The sequence below is a fragment of the Elaeis guineensis genome, unplaced genomic scaffold, assembly GCF_000442705.2.
Source record: "Elaeis guineensis isolate ETL-2024a unplaced genomic scaffold, EG11 Super_Scaffold_1000033, whole genome shotgun sequence".
Classification (NCBI taxonomy): Eukaryota; Viridiplantae; Streptophyta; class Magnoliopsida; order Arecales; family Arecaceae; genus Elaeis; species Elaeis guineensis.
Window position 1 is genome coordinate 2164532 of NW_027332424.1, and position 20181 is coordinate 2184712.

General features: G+C 36.9%; 2 pseudogenes; both read right to left on the reverse strand.

Moving 5' to 3' along the window:
* Positions 1-5544: 5544 nt before the first annotated feature.
* Positions 5545-6379, reverse strand: LOC140854529 (uncharacterized; annotated as a pseudogene).
* A 190-nt stretch (positions 6380-6569) lies between these two features.
* On the reverse strand, positions 6570-11907 carry LOC140854526 (L10-interacting MYB domain-containing protein-like; annotated as a pseudogene).
* Positions 11908-20181: the final 8274 nt, after the last annotated feature.

A 20181-nucleotide genomic window follows, 5' to 3' on the forward strand; every position in this document is an offset into this window, starting at 1 on the left:
CGCAGCACCCGCCGCAGGGAGTGGAGCAGAATCATGGCCGTTGATACAGCCTGTCAGAGAGTAATGGGGTCGCGTAGGGTCCGCCGCAGGAAGTGGAGCAGGATCATGGCCGTTGATACAGCCTGTCAGGGAGTAGTGGAGCTGTGCGGAATCCATTGTAGGAAGTGGAGCAGAGCTGCAACTGTTACTGCGGCTTGTCAGGGAGTGATGGAGCTGCACGGAATCCACCGCAGGAAGTGGAGCGGTGCGCAAGATTCGAGGGGACAGTTTCAGCTGTGCCCATCTCTCTGTACTTCCTTCATTCGAAATTCGAACTCGAAAGTAGGGGGACTGGTGTTGGGTATGAGATACCCACAGCCGAAGCCCTCAGCAGAATCAGCTCCAAGAAAACTCCGTCCGGACTCCTACGGGAGCCGGGCTTCATCCTCGACTCCAACGGCTGCAGACCGACTTCGTCCGGACTCCTACGGGAGCCAGACTCCGCCGACAACTCCGACCTCGAGTTGACTCCGCCTGGACTCCTACGGGAGCCGGGCTCCGTCCTCAACATCAACTGCTGGTAAGCCCCGTCCGGACTCCTGCGGGAGCCAGACTTCGCCTTTAACTTTGATTGCAAGAAGACTCCGCCCGGACTCCTACGGGAGCCGGGCTTCATCCTCGACTCCAACGGCTACAGACAAACTTCGTCCGGACTCCTACGGGAGCCGGACTCCGCCGACAACTCCGACCTCGAGTTGACTCCGCCTGGACTACTACGGGAGCCGGGCTCCGTCCTCAACATCAACTGCTGGTAAGCCCCGTCCGGACTCCTACGGGAGCCGGACTTCGCCTTTAACTTTGATTGCAGGAAGACTCCGCTCGGACTCCTACGGGAGCCGGGCTTCGTCCTGACTCCAACGACTGCAGACAGACTTCGTCCAGACTCCTACGGGAGCCGGACTCTGATGACAACTTCAACCGCAAGGGGGACTCCGTCCGGACTCCCACAAGAGCCGGGCTTCATCGCTGACTCCGATTGCCGGTAAGATCCATCCGGACTCCCACGGGAGCCGGACTTTCCACCTGACTTTAGTTGCAGAGGACTCCGCCTGGACTCCTACGGGAGCCAAACTCCGTCATCAGCTCCGACCACTTCCGAGCTTCAGCCGATGGATCTGCACTCCCTGACAGGCTATTTTAACGGCCACGATCCTGCTCCACTTCCTGCGGCGAATTCCGTGCAGCTCCATCACTCCCTGACAAGCCGCAGTAACAGTTGCAGCTCTGCTCCACTTCCTACAATGGATTCCGCACAGCTCCACTACTCTCTGACAGGCTGTATCAACGGCCATGATCCTGCTCCACTTCCTACGGCGGACCCTACGCAACCCCATTACTCTCTGACAGGCTGTATCAACGGCCATGATTCTGCTCCACTCCCTACGGCGGGTGCTGTGTGACTCCACTACTCTTGGCAATTAGCGGCAACGGACGCTGCTCCACTACCTGCAACAGGCTCCACGTGGCAGGCCATAGCAATAGCCATGGGTCTACTCCACTACTTTTCGCAGCAAATTGCGTCTGACTCTGGACAGCCGTCTGCCAGACGGTTACAGGCATCGCTGTCAATCCGCTGCCCCCTCCGTCTATAAAAGGGAAACCCCAGATACGTTATTCTATAAGCTCTCATCCTTTTATCTAAAAACTCTGCTAAATTCTCCGTTCGAGCGCTCCATTCTTGTTGAGGCAGAGAACTGACTTGAGCGTCGGAGGGTCTTACCGGAGCAACCCCACCTCCGGTTTAGACTTCCTTTGCAGGTCCCGACGGCGACCGCGACTTCCCCAACTCCAGCTTCTCCGGCGCAAGCAGATTTTTGCACCAACAGGATGCATTATATGATAACCATACATCAATAGGTTCTTGAATGTTGCTTCGCCATCATTCGACCTATCCGAACGTCAAGTCATCATTACTAGATGATTACATTGATTGATTTAGAAATTTATTTTTGTACAACCGACTTAAGTTCGAACATATGGGGTCATACTCAAAAGAAATTTTTGACCGATCATGTGGTTGATCAATGATTGAAAATCATTCAAGGGCTTAATCGTCAATTCGATTGATGACTAACCTTACACAAAAATTATAATAAATTAATTTATCAAGTATTAGTAAATTAATAAAAGATTAATTAGTAATTAAATTATTGATTAATTTAATTTAATTAAGTAAAGAAGATTAAATAAAATCTAATTGAAATAGATTCAATTAGGTTTGACCCGATTAGATTATGAGATGACTTAATCGCTAAGAAAGAATTATCTATAATTTGATCAGAATTTTGATTCAATTAATTTTTAATTTGATTAAAATTTGATTAAAAATTTATAAATCTAATTAAATTAATTTTATATATTTTATTTGGGCTAAACAAGATGTGATTTGATTTGGATTCAAATAAAGAAACCTAGAGTACATATTGTATTGGACTCTTCCTCCCCTTGTGCCATAATTTTTGATATTATATTTCTTCATGCATAAATACTTTTTGTATGATATTTTTTCATGCCAAAGAGTCCTTTCCCTTCTCTATCTCACATCCAAATTTGGTTAAAATCTGATTTTATTTGATATGCTCAAATCTAATTTGAATTGGATACCATATAGATAATGTTTGACATTATCTACAAAATCTTGCCACCAACTTATTTTTTTATCCTTATGTGTGTGATATTTTGAGGAGCTTTTTTGTGAAAAATTATTTGGAGAACTAATTTACTATAAAAAATATGAAAAGAGGCATCCCATATTTTTTTGGATATGTTTTGGCATGGAATTGGGAGAGGGTGTGACATCTCTTGGAAGAGTCTAAGATCTCTTAGACTTTTCACCCAATTTTTTACATGCCAATAAAAAGGAGTTTGTTCTTCTATTTTGCATATGTAAGAGGCTAGAGAAAAGAGCTTTCATGGTGAGAAGTCCTTGGGCATGAGTTCATGGCGTGAAAAGAGAAGGAGAGTCCTTTCTCTTTGGGTGTGCACAAAAACCTGAATTCTAAGTTTTTGATCCTAAGGGTTTGGGAAGAAAGAATAAATTAGAGAAAAATTATTTTTTTCTCCATATTTCTTCTACCTTTTTATCTCCTCCAGAAGTCTATCTTCAATCTCTAAAAAAATTTCAAAGATTTGAAGAAAAGATTTAGATCAGCTAAGAAGAAGGTCTTCGTGCAAGCTAGCACTCCCGAGAAGACCGATCAGATCAGAGATTCGAGTGGACTTTTCATAGAGGCCGAACATATATGTGACTGTGAGCAATCTACAAAGATCATCCCTACCATATCTATCAATAGCTGCAATCATCGACCCATGCTCAGATATCGAGTTCTGAACTTAGATAGGTGTAGATATGATCTACTGCTTACATCCATGCATGCAGATTTTATCATGTGATTATTTCAGATTTTATATGCAACATGTCATGTCATAGATCCTAGAGTAGGTTGATTTGATGATTAGATCATATACATATTAGGTTAATATGATTAATCTATTTACTTTCTACTGTAATTTACTCGAAAAAATTTTAAAATACATGTATGAAATCACCTACGTTCACCAACACTTCTTCCTCATTTTTCTTTTCATTGCTTTGCTTCCCCTTAATCAATACTTTCTTTTTTCTTTGTTTCTTCTTCTTCTTTTTCTTTTCTTCCTCATTAGTCATGAGGCATAAGTTGGGAAGAGCTTCCTTATCTTTCTTGGAACATGATTTGTTTGTCTCCCTCATAGATTGTTTTGAATTGATCCTGAATTTGTTTAGTTGAAACATTAGCAATATTCTATTAAATTCAATAATCTCTAATAAATAATAAAGCATATTCATGGCCTTAGTATTCAAATGGATTATTTTTTTATCATCAATAAATGTATTGGATGTGTGAGCCATTGACTATAATTTTTCGTAAGTTATAGTCATGTGCTTATATGAAAATTTTCATCTTAGCTTTTAATAGATATAATTTAATCTATTAAATAGTAAGGGTCTATCTATAGAATGGCCTTCATTAAAAAAAGATTCAAATTAGGTTGCCATGATCTTTAACTTAAGACTATTAGGTTAATAAATACTATTAGAACACCAGCTCTAATACCAATTGTTGCCCAAAAAGATAGCAACCCAAGAGGAGAGCGAATTAGGTTCTTTAAAAATTTTGATTAAATCAAATTCTAAAAAAGTATATACTTAAAATTAATCTAGTTTATATGATTATGAGGTAGAGGTAATGTGCTATAGTGGAATTATGATATTAAAGGCAGCAAAGCAAGAATTAAAATAAATAAGGCAAGCAAGAAAAGTAAGAAGGCAAAGTAGAACACAAACACAACCAATTTATAGTAGTTCGATGCAACCCTACATCTATATCTACTCTCCAAGAGTTCTTTGAGAATTTCAATATGATCTCTCCAATTATAGCACATTTGTTTTACTTAGGATCATAAACAAACTCAGTTGATTTTTTGAGATCACAAACTACAACCTATACACTGATTATTTTTCAGACTCACAATCAATCCAGTTGGTTTTACAGGCTTACTAATCAAAACCAAATAAGTCCAATTCTAGGCTTAGATGGGCCTAATTCCTAAGTTTCTTTCTTCTAAAGAAACTTGTAAAGAAAATAATTATAAGAATGAGAATTTTAGCACAAAAAAAAAAAAACTTAAAAAATAAACTCTTTGAAGCGCTGAGAAGTGACTGAGAATTTGCTCTTTAGATGCTTCAACTTCTCTTGAATGATGCTTAAGAGGATGTGAAAAAAGTTAGAGAAGATTGCTCTTGAAGGCCCTCTAAATTCTTGCACAATCCCTCTCTTTTCTCTCTTTTTAATGGTATGTAATGAGCTCTCACAAAAAGATGTATTTTTTACTTTAATCCCCTTCCTCTTGCTTTTCAATTTGATTCTCTATTTTTTAATAGGCTTGATATTGGATAGAAAATGAGTTTTGGCCATTGAAAGGCTTGGACTAACTATTAGAGTGGAAAACTAGTCATTTGGAAGTGTGCAGAAAATTAACCGTTAGTGCAGTCCCATGCAAAAAGTTAACTCTAAATTTTTCAGGGATCGACTCTAGCTATCGTAAGATCTACTCTAATTATTTGGAGATTGACTTCTAAATATCTTGCAACTTAAAATCTCTCTATTTTCAACCTATTTCAGTACAAGGATTGGCTCCTAGCCTCCTAGGGTCGACTCCACTAAGTCTGAAACTTGAAAAATCATCTTTAAAATCTTTGACTTAGCTTTTCTTAAGATTTTTTCTATGAATGAATTTTTCAATTTAAGCATCTTGAAAACTCTACATTCATCTTTAAAATATATGATTAGTACTATAATCACTCAAAATTTTGAGATCATCAAAATCAATGATAGGATCAACACATAAGTAATATTTACCTACATAAATATATGTATATATATATATATATATATATATATATATAAGCTAGAATTTAACAGTTATACATGAAAGATAAAAAATATGGCTACCATTATAATATATTTAATTAAAATGTATACCTTTAGATGGGTGTAAAAAGTTAAGCTCTTCTCTCTATATAGGCTCTAAAAAAATATGAGTATCATGAGCAGTACCCTCCCATCTAGCCCAAACAAAAGTAAAATGTATGTTAAAATCACACCAAGCCATAATATTTTGTGTAGGAATCCCTTTTCGACCAATATATGGTATTTGCTTAGATGGAGAAACTTTTACTATCACATGGATACTATCAATTGCTCCAATGTATTCCTTAAAATAAGACCACCAAAGATTATCATCATAGATTTTACTTGAAATATTCTTGAACTATCTATCAATTGGGTTCATAATATCTAATCATTTTTAAGATACCATTTAATACATGGATAAAATGTCTACTAACTATTTTTCTTGAACGTTGAAATCTTTCTTGAATCATCCTATCCCCAAACCCATATCCTAGAATCATCAAAATCATGGCTACCAACTCCTCAACAGAAATACTTCTAAAACCTTTCAAACCATATCTATCTTTCAATTCCTTACATAGATCAATAAATATATATTTCTCCACTCTAAATTATTGTTGACATCTATCTGGATTATCTTGTAGAATCTCTAATATAAATCTATATCTAGTTTGATAAAAGATCCTACAAGGCTCTTTATCGACAAACTTTGAGTAATATTCATTAGCCATACTAGTAGCTACAGTCATAAATATAAAAAATTCATCATTATTAACTATCTCATCTTCACTAAAATAATTCTCCTCAGAATTGTTGCCAATGCCATTTGTACAGAAAATATTATATAAAAAATAAAACATCCATCACAAAATAAATAAACAATACATAACACAAAGACTTAAAATATAAATAATATAAACAATATAAAATACTAGCACATATCATCCATAATAGTCATAATATTTACAACACATTGTTTAAGACATAACATGAATGTATATAATCCACCATAATTTCAACATAAATATTTTTAATTAAAAATATAAAAAATATATTATCATACTCATATATCAAGAACTAGTTTCGTAGATTTGACATTCGCTTGAGCCATTCAATCTAAAAATGGATATCCTCGAGGGCCACAAATATCTCCTGATATTCTCTTTTAAGGAGTACCTTAGTGGTAAGTAGAAGCAATTTGGATTGTGCTTCTATCTCAAGCATCACACACCATTTTCATCACCTCATCAATACTATATCCTGGCTTATCGGTTATCCTAGATGGTATTGTACTCTTCTCCATTGCATCAACAAGATGACTACACTTCTAAGATAATTGCACAGCACCCTCGACCTTCTTGCATTTCTTACCTTGATTTCTAGCACTAACTCTCTTCTTTTTCTTTTCATGGGTAGGATAAGATGCAGCAGTAGGGTTAAGATTATCTATATTAGTAGGAAGCTCATCAATTCCATATACAATCAGATTAAGATCTTCATCTGAGTCACATATATAAGCCCTCAAACATAACAATATTTTTTCAATCTAACCTATCATCAGCTCCAAATATGCTCTCAATATTTTTCTATATCCATAAAGCTGGTGCCCAGGCCCCCTCTCTCATGGCACTAGTATCTCTAAATAATCTATCCAACTTCATGGCATGTTGTAAACCATGTTCTCAAAATTTACCTACATCAAAAATTTCTTGCAAGTTAAGGATATATAATTATCAAAAATTATTTTTAATGATAGTACAAAAAATCTTATAAATGTTGATATGCTATCATTTATACCTACAACCTTTTTTTCACCATGTATTCAGTGCATCTATTGTGTTTCTATCAGGATCCCATCTATACCCTATTTTTTTTGCTATCAATTTCATCCAGATGCTCCAATTTGCTTTCAAATTATCCCATTTATTTTTAAATTATTTATAGTCGTATTGATTTTTAGTCTTCTTATTAAGTTTTTTAATTATATTGGTCCATCCTAGCCTATTGAAATGTGTTCCTAGATGATTACTAGCTTCAACTTCACTAATACATATATTGATAAACTCCTTTGTCAATTTATTATTCAAAACTATCTTCTTCTTCTTGTCATCCTGGGTTAATGGACTAGCAAATATAGTTTGACACTTTTTTAGGCATTTCTTTCTTGTTATAATGCAACAACAAAGACATAAAATACTTTATCAATCATAAATCATGATTTCAACCATATTTCAATCATAAAGCACTATTTCTATGCTTATTTATTATAATATTATGATGTCTACTCTATTTTTGTTACAGCAAAAGTTGGCTTTCTGTACATGCATACTTATTTTTTCTTTCTAATATAAGTTTCAGCCTTATCAAAAGAATAATTATAATATCATGGCATGGCAATAGAAAAATCCAACCCTAGAACAGGACCCTTACATACATACATACATACATACATACATACACACATACATACATACATATATACATACATATATTTATATATATAACCTATTGATAATGACAATGCACATATAGAAAGACAATAAAAAAAAGTCTATCTGTCTCATGAATATAAAATGATGTTAGATCAGAACATTCCACATCCTTTCCATAATATTGTACATCCTTTCCATTTTTATAAAAAATAATTATTCAATACTTAGGTTCTTATTTGTCTCATATGAAAAAATGAAAAAAAAAATTAAAATAGGAATCTAGACTCACAGTTAAAATGTGACTTTAGTGTTATACTAAAAAAAATTGACTGTAGACTCTTAGTTAAAATGGGACTCTCTCTTCTCATCATGCAAGAGAGTTAAGTGAAAAAATAGAGTTATACCAATAAAAGAAAGAATCTAGGCTCCTTTAAAATGAAAAAATAGAGTTATACCACAAAAATGAGACTCTACCTCTTCTTATCATGCGCAAGAGTTGAGTGGGATAAGAAAAAATAGCGAGATGGAGAGAGGGGTCATGGAAAGGAATAAAAATGGACAGAGAGAGGGATCATGGAAAGGCAAAAAAAATCAAAAAAGGTGATGGCAAAATAGTGAAATGGAGAGAGGGATCACAAAAAGGGAAAAAAATTAGAAAGAGGGATCACCAAAAGGAAAAAAAATTAAGAAAGATGATGGCAAAGAGACACAAAGTTAGAAAATTTCAAAAAAATATCTAAAATCTTAAACAATCAAAGGGCAGTAAAAAAGAATATCTAGATTTTGTGCAAGAGCTGAGACAAATTGGGATTTCTTTTGTGTAGAAAGGAAGGAGCTAAAACAATTAGAGTTTCTTTTGTATGTCAGGATTCCTAAAAGTTATTTTGTGCATTATATTTTATGAGGATATAAATATAATTATGAGATTGTTTCATGGGTATTTTGGTCAAAAGAATAAAATTTTATAAAGTTAAAACAGCTTCCTGATGTAAGCTAGAAAGTGCTTTTGGGAGAAGCTTCAAAATAGAGCTTCTCTCAAATAGATATTTTTAACTTTTTGATAAAGCTAAAATAGCTTCCATATTTTTTTACCAAACACCACTCTACCCATCCAAAGTACTTTTGGAGGGCCAGAAAGTGCTTTTTGGCCCTCCAAAAGCTTTGCAAAATGGGGCCTTAGTTCGACATCATATAGATTCTGCTCGATCAGCAGCTGATGCTGAGGGGCCACCTCGACATCGAACATAAGTCAGAAATTTTTTTGGTCCTCATTATGGACCGCATCATTCACATTCGGCTACTGATAAGGCTCGGCCCAACCCTAGCTAAAGCCTTATGAGTGGATGGTCGAGACAAAGAAAAACCTATTCTTCTACCTATGGATGGAAGAAGGAAGACCAATAATGAATTAGTGATGGGGTCCGAGGCTAAAGTACCACCAGCCCCTTTTTTGAGGATATTTTTAAGGATAAAGAAAATTCAAAAAAGAGATGGTCTTAGGGAATATGAAGAATGTTACAAAGGATGACAAAGGAATAAAGCAACTAATTGGTGTTTGGAGCGAGTTGGGTAGGAACAATCCAATAAAGATCAAATATATTACAAAGGAACCGGTGAGAAAAGAAACAATGTCCAGATCGAAGAAACTCTTTGCAAGCAGTAGTGTGACCCTCTTGGGCAAGGGTCACTCAACCTTTTGGACTTGGAATTGACAGCTGGTACCAATCCGAGATATGATATAAATCCTAAAATCATGCCAAATCAAACTCAGTCATTGGAGACTCCTCCCTTCTCAGGCCCGAAGGGTGCTTAAGGATGGGACTTTCTAATCTCTAAGCTAAGGTCTGTCCGAGACAGGATGAGAGACCTGCTTCAATAGGTAATTGAGGAAAATCCTCAGACATCTTCTGATGGTAGGGAGGTTGAGAGCTCTGATCCCTCAGATGGCTCACACCTCCAGACCTGTCTCCAAAACTTGACATTGGAATGAAAGAAAAAGAGGCAGAAAGGCAAGAAAAAAGGAAGCACAATAGGAAAATAAAAGGAAAACTATGGAAGACAAGTGCAATAAATGAAAAGAGGGAGGGAAAGGAATAACCTCTAGAAGTTGCAAGAATGATCAGAAAAGATTGGAATAATGGTGAGACTAGAAGGAATGCGAGAACGGATGGCTCCCTCTCGACTGTAGTAAAAGATTTTTCATAGAGAAAAAAAAAGTAACAAGGAAGAAGGGCGACAGCTATATCTACCCTCTTTGGACCACGATGGAAACCTTGGACTTCTTTCCCTCCATTGATGCCAACACATTGCACAATCATGCCAGTGGATCTCCATGCTTTTCATCACACCTACCCTATGATGACACTATGTAAGACAAAATCTGTAGGAATTATCTAGTACCAATAGTGTTTCAATGTGTGGAAGATTGCAGCTGATTCGAGGTTGATCCTGTAGATCATCAAATCAGCCAAAATGAAGGCAACATGATGCTTCATCCTGCTCTCATTCATCATTATAGATGTATGACTCATGAAACGATATAGCATCCATGCATTTTTTCTCAAGGCAACAATAAATACTAGACGGTTGAAAAGACAACCCCCCAGAGAGATGCTGAGATCCAAAATCAATATAATAATGAGGTTACCCCTTTTGCCCAAAATGATAGAACCATCTCAGGACCAGGAGTGGAGAGCAACCAACTGTTAAGGCAACCTCTCGAATTCTCAACCTTGGATCGATACTATGAAGAATCATCCAAATTTTCCTCCTCGATTATATGCCAAGGAGAACTCTTGGAACCTACACGATCCCCTCATCCTCATTTGAGTCGACGCTCCTCATCCTCAATCGAGTCGGGTGAAGATCAAGGATGATGACTATGCATGCAAGTATATCATCTTAAAGTGATCTCACATCGATCTGGAATAAATCCTCATCAGTGCCTTCCTGAGCACATGAATGATCGGATAAAAGATGATGTTACTGACTTAGCGAGGGCAAAATCTATTAGTAAGAGCCAATTGAGATCTGACCCCAGACACTACAACTTCTGATATAATGGCTTCATGCCCAGACTTGAGCTAAGAATCCATACTTCACCAGTAGCTCGATTAGCTCATCAAGCGGACTACCATATCGAAAAAACAAACAGCTAATCCCAAAGACTGAAATCATTTCATTTAAATAAGGTTCTTGGTCATTTCATTCAACAAAAGTTTATTACAACGACTTCATTCAAATAAAGTCTATTACAATGAGAAAGAAAGTCAATAAATATAAGCTCGATCGATGTTCTCGAGAGCAGTGGAAAGGTCAGACCTCATTCGACAGAGCACCCAGTGACATCCATTTGGAGAAGATTTCCTTGGTAGTTGCTGGATGTGGGCCAAGGGATATTAGGGATGGCATAGCATGCTTCTTCCTTGGGAACCTGTCCATCTCTCGAACATTCCTTTGAAAAATCCCTGGAAGTCATCTCAAGGGAGGTGATGGCCTGACTAAAAGGTCTATGACCTTCCAAGAAAGCTCGATGTTGAGAAGATCCCCTAGCTAGCTGCTCGCTCCTCGTCTCGACCAATGGCTAGCATGGACTATTGCATCCTCGACCAAGACCACACCAGGGTGACGGAACTTTAACAACATGAAAATTAGAGATTGGCCCTAGTTGGAATGGTTGGAAATTCAGCAGCTCCTTATTGGAATGATTGGAACATCAACAGCTTTCTCCTATAGGCACGCTCTCTTTGGATGGCCTATGGTTGACTAGAGAGTCGGCAAAAACCCCTCCATGGAAAGGCAAATGCCGATGATCATTGAACCCCTTGTAGAAGGCTACAATGGTGACATCATAAAGGTAGAATGAGATAGGCTTAACCTCAGGCAACAAGTCCCCCTATTTATCGAGGAGGTGGATAGGAGCATACCCTACCACCATCCTGGTCATGCCCAAGTGTCACGATCCTAATGGCCTCAGAAGCCATGCCTTCCAAAGAAATGTGCCCCAAGTATCCCCTCTAGTAAAATATCATTTTGAAAACTGCAAGATTAAAGGCCACACAATCCCTCGTTACATGGCCTTCAAAGTAAACCACCCAGATCAATCTGCAAGGCATGATGCAAGGCCTACCGATGTCCATCACATGGCGGACTCAAACACGTCTGGAGGTAACCCCCGGATCTCTTTTTTCAAGCCATTATGCTGCAACGCCTTAAGCTCCCCCTTCCTTATAATTGTGGTGAGAATGGCAAAGAGACATATTGACAAAGTCCTAAGACTCCCATTTTCATACACTATAGAATAAATATTCCAAGGAGAGAGGCTAGATTGGTAACTGATGACTAACCATAAAGCTAACTACTCCCTTCACCCAAAGTGATGAAGCCACTTCAAACTCGAGAGTGTGGAGCAACTGTTGTGGAGGTTATCCACTATCCGATGTAATATCCCCTCCTCAGATCACAGCCAAGCATTTATTGATGACCCAAAAAGACCACCTCAGATGTTGGAGAGAGATCCAAGAATCTGAGATGAAGCGGTGCTACATCATCAATTTTTGCCCAATCTTTAGATTGGATATTTATTAACCTCGAGATCGGGACCCAATTGACGATAGGAAGCAAGGTTCAATGATTCACACAGACACTAATATGGTCAAGATAGAGCCTCGATCTTGCCTCGATGTCAAGCCGTTGTCTCATTTAGCTACATGGATGACCCTAAAATCTTTCAAAAACTTTCACAATATGGGCATGACCTGTGGCTAACACCTATGACTAACAAATCTGATCCACAGTCATGATCTACTACTAACGTCCATGAGTAACAATCCTGATTCAAAGATTACACTACCATAAAAATAATTTTTAACAGTAAATTACTTATGGTATTTCTTATTATATGCCACTAGAATCTCTTTTTTTATTATATTTTGATAAAATTACTGCTATCTGTCAATAAATATTTTTTAATAGCGGTATTTTATTATAGATATCGCTATAAATTTATATTTTATGGCATATGATTTGAAGTGTGGGAAATCAGAACTCTTATTATGATATTTAACTAATATATCGGTAAATAATCTCATAATTTATGAGATTTTAAAAAAATTATTGCTAAATTTAAAATTATTAATTTTTATATAGAGCTTGATTTAATCATACTAATTTCATAAAATATATTATTATATATATACATTCTTAGCATTATTTATTTAATGACATGAATGTATGTTAATAAGTTAAATAAACTATATTTATATGCTAAAGATATTTGCCGCTAAAAAAATATGATAAAAATATTGGTAAAGATATTTACAATATTTTTTTGATCTATAACAGTATTTAGAAATGTCACTAATAGCCATTTTTGTTGTAGTATTAGTGGATGAATTCCAGCGGTCTGTCAGATCGTGGTCTAATTAGTCTAACAGCCTGTATATCAAATTTTGGCATGCTAGCCTATGTCTCTATTTTTATATAAAGAGGTAAAAAAGAAAACCCTTAGGTAAGACTCAACTCCAGGATGAATACCTTACCATTGTTCTCCTCTTTCCTCCTTCGACTATTTCCTAAACTCCAACTGACTTAAGCATCAGAGGGCCTCCTAGCAGATACATTCCGATGAGTGGACTTTCTTTATAGATCTATCAACCATTGCAAGTGGCTCAGAATCTTTTGAGGTATCTGATCAATCTCTAGATCCACCACCATTGGGTTCGAGATTTAGCGGCAACAAGAAGTATGCATTCATCAGACTCTATTGGTCCATCTATCTTTTTGAAAATATTATCTCTTTCACTAAATGGACTATCTTGATTCACATCTTATTTTTATAACAAGAGGGGAAAAAGTACTAAATTTTAAAAAATATGCACACATTAATTTTGTTCTTGTAAACAAAATATTATGAGTAACACAATGCTGGAGCTATATATATATATTTCTCTCCCAAGCACAAGAATGCATGAAATTGCATAAGCCTAATGTCACACCCCCGACCCGAGATTTGAATCGAGGGTCATGGCAACCGCCGCATACTTATAGAATACTTTTTCCATAAGCATGCAAGGCATCTCATCATGATATCTTCACAAACAGTTAAATAAATTTTTCAATATTTAATAATCAAACCTTAGTTCAAATAACAAATCAAAACTCAGTGTTCAAAAAAAAATAACTGTCTGACAAAGTCAATACTAAAACAAAACTAAAAGTCTTAAATAAATTCTGAGAAAATCCTAAATCATTGGCTAACTCCATCTCTAACCGCTTTCCCAACCGAAATCCCGCATCATGCTAATTTTCTGGATCTGTAAGAAAAATATAAAATTTATCATGAGCTAAATAGTCCAGTAAGCAGTGTATACCTTTAACTGAATAAATCAGGCAATTATTTCTATACATATCGATTTACTGATATAACAAAGTCAATATGTAATTTCATGAAATCATAATCATACTATCAATCATATATAAAAGTCAATTTATCATAATTTCCAATTATGCTTTTCATCTTAAATTCTTCAATTTCTTAAGTTCTTCTTACCAACCATGACTATGACCACATTATCCCTGTGGTAGGGTCATAATACCGCGTATCTGCTTGCGGTGGGCTGCGAATCATCTGGCAGCCAAGTCCTTTGGAACCGCTGGTCTCGCTGGCGGTTTGTCGCTGGTCTCTCTGGCGACATATCGCTGGTCTCACTGGCGACATAAATCCTCAGGACAGTCAATTGCCAACGTATATGCCCCCATTGGCGGGGTCCTCAATACAGTCAGGTTGTCAATTTCATATTGTCTTCCAATTCATATATTATTTTCAAATTAATATAAATAAATAATATTCGAGTCAAATCATCCATATCATTCTTTGTGATCATACATCATTATAATAATTATTCAACAAATAACTTCAATCATAAATAATTTCTACAATTAACTTTAATCATAAATAATTTCAATAATTATTTCAATAAATAATTTCAATCAGAAGCATGCATAAATTTATTTAATTCAGAATTTTATAATTTATCAGATAAATTCAATAAAAGTAAACACTACTTACCTCGAAAGAAAATTCAAACTAGAAATTCTAGGAATCTCGAAAATCCTTCTCTGAACCTGATACGTCAAATATCATATTTTTAATCAAAATTTTATCAAATTAAAACTAATTAAAATTATTAAAATCTAATGTCCTCATGAGGATCAACTTGACAACAGCATCCAGGATTTTTGGACTAATCCATGGATAATCTAATTATATTTATTTATTTATTTATTATTTATTTTATTTTATTTTATTTTATTTAATTATTTCCATAAACCTAAAAATCTAAGAGAGAGAGAGAGTAGAGAGAGTTTCTTTATCCGCCTCTTTTTTTTCTTTTTCTTCTTTTTCTTTTCCTTTTCTTTTTCTTTTTCTTCTTCTTCTTTTCTTCTTTTTCTTCTTTTTCTTCTTTTTCTTTTTTTTCTTCTTCTTCTCGGCTCTTCCCGCGTCGGAATAGGGGACCGACGTTCCCTCCTTTTGTCGGGCCCTTCAGGCCGCGACTGCCGCGGCGGAGACCGGCAGTAGAGGGAGGCTGCTCCCCCGGTTACGGAGGAGCATGGTCGGCGGTCGATTTCGATCGCCGGCGTCGGAAAATCCAAGGAAAAGAGGCCCAAAACAGAGTCTCCTTTCCGACCAAAAATCGGCGACACTCATCACCGGCAGCCTCAAGCAAAAGTACAGGAAGAAAGGGAAGGAAGAGAGGAAGAAGAGGAAGACTCATCCCGGCCTCCGGTGACCTCACCGGCAAGAAATCACGATGCGAAACCGAACGGTGTCCGCAGCTCCGATCGAGAAAGATGGAGAGAAAGAGAGAGAGAGGAGGCCGATGGTCGATTCTAAGGAGAGGGGAGATCTTCTTATAGAGGGTCCTAGGACTTCGAGAGGTCCTAGGACTCCCAAATCGCTCGGGTTTCGCCGGAGAAGAAGACTCCTATCGGGAGTCTTCTTCCCGGTTTTACTCTGTTTGTTTTTTTTTTTTTTGTTGGGCTTAGATCTTGATGTCATGGGCTTGGGCTTGGGCTATAACATTCTTCACCCCTAAAAAAAAATTTCGTCCTCGAAATTTTTCATACCTGTAGTCTCGAAGAGCTGGGAATATTTTTGCTTCATTTCTTCCTCTAGCTCCCAAGTAGCTTCTCTTTCTGAATGTCGACTCCACTGTACCTTGACATAAGGAATATTACGACGTCTCAGCACCTGTTCTTTATGGTCTACGATCCGTATCGGGTATTCTTCATATGTTAGATCTTTCCTGGCTTGTACTGGTTCAAGTTTCACGATGTGACTTGGATCTGGTAAATATTTCTTTAACATAGAAACATGAAAAATATTATGTACTCCTGCAAGTGAAGGGGGTAAGGCAAGTCGATAAGCCACCTCACCAATTCTTTCTAAAATCTCAAACGGACCCACATATCTAGGATTCAATTGGCCACGAATGCTAAATCTTGAGATTCCTTTTGAAGGAGATACTTTGAGAAATACATGGTCACCAACTTGAAATTCTAATTTCCGTCTCCTATTATCTGCATAACTTTTCTGTCTGCTTTGTGCTGCCCGAAGTCGTTCTTTAATTAATTGAATCTTCTCGACTACTTGTTGAACAAGTTCGGGACCCAAAATTCTTCGCTCACCAACATCATCCCAGTGAATCGATGATCGACATCTTCTACCATATAAAGCTTCGTAAGGTGCCATTCCAATGCTAGCCTGATAACTGTTATTGTAAGCGAACTCAATCAAAGGTAGATGCTCATCCCATGAACTTTTCATATCCAAAATATAGGTTCTCTACATATCTTCTAAGATCTGAATAGTTCTTTCTGACTGACCATCAGTTTGTGGATGAAAAGCTGTACTGAAATTTAATTTTGTTCCTAATGCCTTGTGTAAGCTCTTCCAAAATTGTGATACAAATCTGGTATCTCGATTCGATACAATGGTCACTGAAATTTCATGTAGCCTTACAATTTCTTTCATATATAACTTTGCTAGTCTTTCCAAGGTAAATCCAACTCTAATTGGTAGAAAGTGTGCAGACTTTGTCAGTCGGTCCACAATCACCCAGGCTGCATCATTTTTACTGAGAGTCTTCGGTAGTCCAGTTACAAAATCCATAGTGATATGTTCCACTTCCATACTGGAATATCAAGAGGTTGAAGTAGTCCCGCAGGTCTCTGATGTTCAGCTTTAACTTGTTGACACACCAAACATTGAGCCACGAATTGAGCGATCTCTTTCTTCATATTATTCCACCAATACATTTCTTTTAAGTCTCTATACATCTTAGTACCTCCCGGATGAACTGTATAACTGGTCTGATGTACCTCCTGAAGTATTTCATGCTTGAGTGCTGAATCATTGGGTACGCAAATCTTATTTTCGAACCTTAACGAACCGTCTTCATGTATCTTGAATTCAGATTGAACACCAGCTTCCACTGAATTTCTTATTTTCAATAGTTGTGGATCATCATTCTGGGCAACTGTAATTCTTTTAATGAGTGTTGGCTGAACCCTCATGTTGGCTAACCGTACTGTTGAGTCATATATTCGGATGTCTAATTCTAATTTTCTTATATCTTTTAATAATTGACTTTGATGTGTGATTAAAACCGCCAAATTTCTCACAGATTTTCTACTAAGGGCATCAGTAACAACATTAGCTTTTCCCAGATGATAATGGATTGTTAAATCATAATCTTTTAATAGTTCTAACCACCTTCTCTATCTCATGTTTAATTCTTTCTGTGTAAAAATATACTTCAAACTCTTATGATCAGTAAACACTTCACACTGCGCACCGTATAAGTGATGTCTCCAATTTTTTAGGGCAAAAATCACTGCAGCTAATTCCAAATCATGTGTCGGATAATTCTGTTCATATGGTTTCAATTGTCTTGAGGCATAGGCTACTACCTTATCATGTTGCATCAATACACAGCCAAGTCCCTTTTTAGATGCATCACTATATATTGTGAAACCTTCATCTTCTGTTGGTATAGTGAGGATAGGGACTGAAACTAATCGTTGTTTTAATTCTTGAAAACTCTGTTCACAATCTTCAGTCCACTCGAATTTAACCCCTTTTTGAGTAAGACGAGTCAAAGGTGCAGCTATGCGGGAGAATCCTTCTACAAATCGTCTGTAATATCCTGCCATTCCCAGAAAACTTCGAATCTCAAAAATATTTGTAGGTCTGTTCCACTGCATCACAGCTTCTACTTTTGCTGGATCCACAGAAATTCCATCTTTAGATACGATGTGTCCTAAAAAGGCTATTTTGTCCAACCAAAATTCACACTTCTTAAATTTGGCATAAAGTTTTTCTTTCCTCAATATTTGTAGTACACACCGTAAATATTCTTCATGCTCCAATTTACTTCTTGAATATATCAAGATATCGTCAATAAATACAACAACAAACTTATCAAGATAGGATCTGAATATTCTGTTCATTAAATCCATAAAGGCTGCTGGAGCATTGGTTAACCCAAAAGGCATCACTAAAAATTCATAATGTCCATAACGAGTTCTAAATGCAGTCTTTGGTATGTCCTCTGTTTTGATTTTTAACTGATGATACCCTGAACGAAGATCAATTTTAGAAAAGATTTGTGCACCTTGCAACTGATCAAACAAATCATCAATTCGAGGTAGAGGATACTTATTTCTGATAGTATTTTTGTTCAACTCTCTATAGTCGATACAAAGTCTCATACTGCCATCTTTCTTCTTCACAAATAAGACTGAAGCTCCCCAAGGAGATACACTAGGCCTTATAAAATCTTTATCCAATAAATCCTGTAATTGATCTTTTAACTCCTTTAACTCCATAGGGGCCATTCTGTAAGGGGCTTTAGAAATTGGATTGGTATTGGGTGCCAACTCAATAGTAAATTCAATTTCTCTATCTGGTGGTAGTCCGACTAAATCATCAATGAATACATCCGAAAATTCATTTACAATAGGAATATCTTATAACTTTAATTCATCATGTTCTTTATTCTTTATTGATACCAGGTAACCTCTACATCCCTTTCTTATCATCTGTCTAGCTTGCACAAATGAAATAATACGTGGAGGGGTGGTTCCTGTACTTTCATCAAAACTAAAAGTTAATTCTCCCGGTATGTGAAAGTTCACTCTCTTTTCATGACAATCCACAGAGGCATGATAAGTAGCCAGCCAATCCATTCCTAGAATGACATCGAAATCATGCATATCCAGGACCACCAAATCTGTCGGTAGTTCTTTTTTTCCTATTCTGATACTACATGACTTGCACACACTTTCGGTACTCAAAACACCACCTACTGGTGTCTCAACATATAATTTGGTTTTCATGGGTTCACAACCTATATCATGTTGTCTAATAAAAGTAGTGGATATAAAGGAGTGTGTAGCACCAGAATCAAACAAAACTGAAGCATGAATACCAGATACAGGAATGATACCTGTCACCACCGCATTGGAGGCCTGAGCATCCTGTTGTGTGAGTGCATAGATTCTTCCTTGAGTTTTCGGCTTTGACCTCCGTCCTTTGTTTATGTTGATCTATTTTCATCCATCTGGGGGCAATCTGCAATCTTGTATCCTTTCTGTCCACATCTAAAATACGAACCAGTATTTCATGGGCAATTAGAAGTCTTATGCTCTCTTCGGCCGCATCTCAAACATCTAGCTGCCTCATTCTCATGATTCTTATCAATTGCTGGCTTCTTTGCTAGAGCCTTATTGTTCTGATTTCGTCCTTGAGTTCCACCAAACCTATTTCTCTTCTTCTGATTCCGTTCTCGCTCTGCATGAGCTTCATTAACTTCTCTCTCAATGATTAGGACTTTATTTACAACTGAGGCATAGGTAGTTAGCTCATAGGGTACAACTTGTTTTCTGATTTCTGTCTTCAGTCTCATTTCAAATTTGTGTACTCTGTCTTGCTCAATCTCAACTAATCTTGGAACAAACTTGGCTAACTCTGTGAATTTAGCTTCATATTCTGCAACGGATCTGTTCCCCTGTCTCAGGTGAATGAACTCCTGTTCTTTCTGTATTCTGACACTTCGAAGAAATACTTATCAAAGAATTCATCTCGGAATCTCTCTTAAGTGAGTGGTATCCTATCGTGCTCATATTTTTGTTCCAGTATACACCACCAGTTGTATGCCTCACCTTGTAACAGATATGCTGTGAAGCGGATCTTC